This window comes from Camelus dromedarius, chromosome 28 (assembly GCF_036321535.1).
Source record: "Camelus dromedarius isolate mCamDro1 chromosome 28, mCamDro1.pat, whole genome shotgun sequence".
NCBI lineage: Eukaryota > Metazoa > Chordata > Mammalia > Artiodactyla > Camelidae > Camelus > Camelus dromedarius.
Window position 1 is genome coordinate 12,572,517 of NC_087463.1, and position 6,417 is coordinate 12,578,933.

The 6,417-nt window shown below is 41.8% G+C and overlaps 1 pseudogene; it reads right to left on the bottom strand.

Moving 5' to 3' along the window:
• Positions 1-5,923: 5,923 nt before the first annotated feature.
• LOC116149724 (ATP synthase subunit ATP5MJ, mitochondrial-like) lies at positions 5,924-6,091 on the bottom strand (annotated as a pseudogene).
• Positions 6,092-6,417: the final 326 nt, after the last annotated feature.

Consider the following 6,417-nt stretch of genomic DNA (forward strand, 5'->3'; position numbering starts at 1 on the left):
GGGTGCCTGCTGAGCTAGGGACCTCAAGTTCTCCCCTGGTTCAGCCACAAGAATGGGGTCTTGAGAGCTACTGGGAGAACGTGCTAGGAAACAAGAAGTATGGAATGCTGTCCTTTCTGTTTTCTACCATCTGCACAGGCAAGAGGAGAGAAGAGTGTTTATTTGATACATGCTGCCTGGCGTCTTTGGTGAGGGGGATATTTGAGTATAGACAGTCGTGTTCACGGGGAGGTTTCTAAAGGCAGTTGTACTAGGTCAGGAGCTCCAGTCAGCTGGCGTCTGTCTGGAAATTGGATGCAGCAGCCCCACTCCGTCTCAAGTCTCTGCAGACCTGGCAGACACGGAGGAGGACCCCAGTAGTAGAGAACTCTCACAGCTCCGTGTGAAGCAGAGTGGAAGTTAGGAAGACAGGGAGCCATTCAAGGGAGCCTCTGGACTGTTGAGAAACTCAAGACAGACAAGGGGTTGGAGATATTTATCTGCTCAAGCCCAAGACACAGCTGCCCTCTAGGTGGAGGCGGGAGTTCCCAGTGATAGAAGGGGCCAGAGTGAAGCTGAACTGTGGCCTTCAAAACACAAGCACGCATGCACACACACACGTACATGTACACCACCTGCCTGGAGGCCAACGCATAAACCAAGATCACCAGCATCAGAAAGGACCAGACTGAAGAAAAGCTAGACTTGGACACCTTCCTGTCGCCACACACTCCAGTCCATCTTCTCTTTCCCTCCTGACTGTGCCACAGTGGGCGCGCGGAGAACTCAGGAGGCTTCTGATGTCTAAAGGAAGGAATTCAAAGTGAGGGGGAAGGACGTAAGTACGAAGGACGGACTGCCAACCTCCAAGCCCCGAGAGCCACCGCGTGGGAGACGCAACAGTGTGGGGAGAAGCGGTGACAAGATTTGAGTCTGATTTGAGACTGAAGTATCAAAATAAATAGGACTGAGTGTTAAATAACAAAATGGATTGTTCTAATAACCGAAAGAGACCGGAAACTTGGAGGAGCTGGCCAAGTTGCTGTTAAGGGCGTGACTTCCCAGCAAAAAAGGTGGGTCAACATACTCCAGCTGAAGGGCTGTTATTGGATAAGGACAAAACTGTTTCATTTGTCTACCCATAACATCTTGAGACTCGCCCAATAAATTTGTTACATAAGATAAACACTTTGGACAGAATCTTAATGTTTTCATATTCCTAATGCTTTTCTTATAAGGGATTCTGAAGGCAATATGCCAATATTGTCCCCGTTCTGCAAATTAGCACACAGAGAGAATGGTGTTGGTTATCAAAGCCGCTCTGAGTCTATCCACAGCCTTCTGTCTGCTACGCATATCGTGAGGCAGCTGACTGCCTCTCAGACCCAAATGTGATCCGTTTTTAATTGGGAACAGAACTTTTCGATTCTTGAGCCCAAAACAAATTAAAAAGAAGGATGAGGAGGAGGGGAAAGGAGATGGAAAAAGTTCTGCTTTTCCCTGCATTTGAGAATCTATGATTTCTCACTAGTTTTTATCAGTACCAAGATTTTTGTTTTGTTTTGTATTTTTTTGTTTTTCTTTCTTTTTATCTTTCTTTTCTTTTCTTCTAAATTTTCACAGCTCTCTATTTAAGGCTAAATTTATCTGTTTTAAAAAATCCATCTGGCTTTTGTGGAATGGAAGCCCACACAAGCCTGCACCAACCATTCTAGAAGCAACAAAGAGTTATCAAATAGAACAAGTTTCAAGTGAAGGGACAGTAAGCTAATTAAGGGCTGAGTTTCTTAATAAGGAAGAAGGCACAGTGGAGAGCTGAGTGATGCCAAAAGACAGGAAAGTTTCAAGGCTAAAACTGTGAGAGGAAAAAAACACCCAGCAGAAATGAGTTGGCCAATTTTTCAGGCCCTTACGCTCAAAATAAATACATCTATTTCCATTTGTATCAACAGGCGAATGTAAATATCACTCAAATAATCTCAAACTAACATTAACATTAGAATGAAATATAAATAATTCTGATTATAAAGACCAAGTATACGACATACCAAAATATAAATATAATAAAACTAGAAATAACATTACATTACATTTATTGTTAAGAGAATGTCACTGGTTTTCTTCAGAAACTTCATTTTTCTGCCTCTACCAGACTTAAATTTCCTTCTTACATACTATTCTGGACAGTTTAATTTTCTTTTAACCAATGAATGAATAATGTCCAATAAAATACAAACTTCTGCAAGGAAATCATTTTGTTCAAATGATTCTGGTACAAATGAAATGCACTGTTATTTGGCTTTATTTTTAATATTTTATATCAAAGTTGATGAACAAGGAAAGAAAAATCACTTAGGAAAGATTACTATTTTCCCATTTATTGAAAAGCTTGTAGATTTAAAATGTATCTGATATATTCCTGCCGTATTTGCATGATCTGGGTGTGGTGGTGGGAAGGGGTGGTCTAGACTTGGGATGAAGAGGTTTGAAAGCCTTTTTCAATTTTGCTTCAAATCTGTTTAGGAAGCGGCTTTATCACATTATATACCTCAGTTCACTCCTCAGAACAAGAAAACTGTTGATAACCATAGCACGCCTCTAGGAAAAGAATCAAAAGCCCCTTTGCGAAATGTTCCTTTGATTTTCATATAGAAATGGCACGTTATAATTGTATGATATCCCAAAGTGAAATCAGGGTGCGGTGATGTTGGGGTATTTTTGGTTTTGGTTTTGGTTTTTAGTTGAACTAAAGATAAACAAGCAGCTCCTTCAAGATCTCTCACTTTTTCTAAAAATAGATTTCCTGGAGGGAAAATCAAATTGTTGCGAATTATAGAAGTGGAGAGAAGGCAGAGAGATGGATGGAGAATTTTGAGGAGGGCATAGACCAGAGAAGCTCAGACGGCTCAGTCAGCATTCTGTTAGACTATAACCCACAAAATGCGGCACCACTGCATCCTTCACAGCCATCTGCTGCCGCCATCATCTTTGATTCCCACAAACAGATTTCACAAGTTGAATCTGGCCCTCCGTGAGTTTGAGAATGTTTAGCAGGATTTTCCGGATGGGCTCAGAAAAGCCACTAATTAGCTCACCATTCCTGCCTTCAGAAACAATCTAACTCTCATCCTTTCATTTAAGGCATAGCATGGTCTTACAATTCCTTGTGCCTTTTCTCATCCTTCATAGGACCTGGAACAGAATCTGAATACGTATAGGAGGCACTGCCATCCCTTTCTCTCCATCTCCATTTCCACCCCTACCCCCCAAAGCTTAACCACCATCAAGTCATCTTTCTACATCTGGATTATTGCAGCTGCCTCCTACTGGTTTCCTGTCCTCCACTCTGACTTCCCAGTAATCTCTTCTCCACAGCCAGAGGGAATGTAGTCAAAAGTAAATCAGAACAGGTCTCCTCTTCTTAAAATTTTCCAATGCATTTGGGGGGAAAATATCCAAACTCAATACAATAGCTGCTAAGGCATTATGTGTAAGTTAGCTATTGCTGTATAACAAATCACCCCAAAAACTCATTGGCATAAAATAACAACCATTTCTCCTGTTGTCAATGGGATCTTGCTGATGTAGGCCAGACATGGCTGGGCTCATGAGTGTGACTGTGAGTCGGCTGGGGCTCTGTTTCATGTACCTCTCATTTTCCTACATGCAGACTGTGTGCTAATAAGCCAGATGTTAGTGAAATTTGTTTTGCTTTGTTTTGTTTTGTTTTAATTTACAGCCCAGCACAGTCTAGGAGTGGACTTAACCAATTAGGCACTGCCTAGTGCCCAAGACACTTTTAGGAGTCCACATAATTGTTTTAATTATATTTTAAAATCAAAAGAAAAAATTGAATGTAACAGCAATAAATATACAATAATGAATCCATTTGTATTTTGCCTTTGAACCAACACAGTTATAAAATATCATTTTAATCATTTTTATAGATGATTGAACAGGCTAATAATAAATATACAACAATGAATTCATTTGTATTTTTATTTTTGTCTTTATACCAATCCAACTATACAATATCACTGTTAAGCTTTTTTTTTTTTTTTTTATAGATAATGTGGCCCTTGAAGGTAAAAGTGCTTACGGTCACAAAAGCTGCACTGCAAACTTGCATAATCCTAACTAATCAAACTAGAACCCTAGAGAACTGATGACTGGTCCTGTTTTTTCACTTCAGTAAGCCAGGGAGATTCATGAAATTTCAACTTCATCCCTAAAGAACAGGGAGCTGACTGGTGAGAGTGAAGGAAAGGGGGGTCCCTGAGACACTGGGCGATTCCTCCCTGCACTCCTTAGCTTGCTCTGCCCTAGCACACTTAGATGTTTTCCTCCATCTAGGGACACAATTTTTAATCAATATTGTCCTGCAGTTGGTCTATTCCTCTGAGGCGTCCAACATCACCACCATGACCATGATTTCTACGTGGAGAGTTACTCTGTCCTATATCAAGGGCAGTGGAAGCCTCTTTCTATGCTATTTTCCAGGCAAAGTGAATTCTCACTTTATTTACCTAGAAGTCCTCTTAACATTTTATTTACATGGAAGATGCATCGCCTTATCTATTCTACTAGGTTTATAGAAATCTAATGCTGGCAAAACATCATAAGCATCAGAGGGGACACAAAAATGGAACTTACTATTTGAAGAAGTGAAGCAAAACTATCCTTCACCTTTCAAGATAATTAGATTCAATTCAAAAGAACTTTTCTCATCTGGCATAGTCTTGCCCTTCCCATAGGAATAAATGTGCTTAGTAACCATATATCTATATTTTTAGTTATTCCATCCTTTTCCAAAGAAGCGATGCAAGTTTTTAGATCACTGCATGTAGTATTTTCCAAAGTTAATTTGTCTTGTGAAACTCTGAATTAACCTTACGATTTTAAAATTATTTTGACATAATTCTCTATTTTTTTAATAGGTCGTTCATTTCCTATTTCCGTGTGCCTCTTAATGACTATGTGAGAGCTTGGATTACCTCTCCTCTCTGGTTCCCCAAACCACAAATGGGAAAAACTGCAATCCTGTGATGGCCACGGAAGCTACCCAAATATTTTCACAGATTCTGTGATTTTTTTTTTTTTTTCCTTGCTGAACTGGGAGCGAAACCTTCATGGCATTTTTACCCTTCCGGAATGTAGAATTCATTTAATATCTTCTCTGTTTACACGGATTTCTTGGTATTCAGTGTTCCTAATACCCATGGGGCTCCATAAAAATATGCCTTTTCAAGCTCTCCTTTTTGGGGGCTCCATGTGTCTCATGGCCCATGAATTGGAGAAAACCCTCCCTCTTTCTCAGCTCTCGGTTTGAATTGTTGTGCCTAAGATTTCCTGAGCTTGAGCCAGCCACCCCATTCCTCCTTCCCATCACACTTCTGAGCGTGATACTGGGATACACACCCAAACAGTGTGGGAAGACACTTGGGAGCACCAAAGTGTGTCCTCTGTAGCCCTCAGGGCAGGAAGCACAGGGGCCCCATTCGGGACAGCTCATCCAGGCATCACCTGGACAACAAGCTTGCTCTGAGCAAGGTGACCACTTCCTCCAACCTGTCTCCCTTTCTTGCTTCTAAGAGGGGATCCCTGACTTACCTTGTGGGACTAAGGCAATAATTCTCAAAGGGTGGCCCCTGGACTAGTACCATCAGCATCACCAACTTGTCAGAAATGCAGTCTATCAGGCCTTACCTCAGGCCTCCTGAACTGGGAACTCGAGGTCGTACCCAGTGATCTGTGTTTCAACAACTCTTCCGGGTGATGGTGATGCTTAAGTTTGAGAACCACTGGACAAAGACTTTGTGTGTGTGTGTGTGTGTGTGTGTGTCTCACAGGTGCATTTATTCATGCATAAGGGCAGCAGCACATCCACGTGTCCCACGTTCCCATCCCACACAGCCAGACTGACATTCCATCCACGCAAAGCTGGTCAATGGTGACCGTGAGCAGATGCAGGACTAGAAGCTTTCAAGGCTTTATTTCTTTTATCAGCAACTCCTGATTTAATAAATGATGAAGCCCATCAACCCCATTCCTTCCCAAATTACCTGGTAAACTTGGGGGGAATCCAAACATCCTTAATAAGGCTTTGAATCATCTCGACATAGGACCAGCGGTTTAGGCAGCCCCAACCCACAACCAATGAGTGAAAAGGTCTAAGACTTGGTTTTCATGAGAAGTTAAACACAGGACCTGTTTGCTTCCCTCACCAGAGCCTTTGTGAAGTCTGTGCTCCCCGGTCTCTATTAGGTGGCTCTGCTACAGGTTCTCATTGCAGCCTCTGCCCTGGGGCACAGGCAGTGCTGGCAAAGGGCCATTGGAAGAAGCCTGCAGAGTCAGAGACAGCCCCTCCTGTTTCCTTTCATCCTTTACATTCCTATCTGTGTCACATTCACACCAATTGTTGTTCTCTTGAGCTTTTAA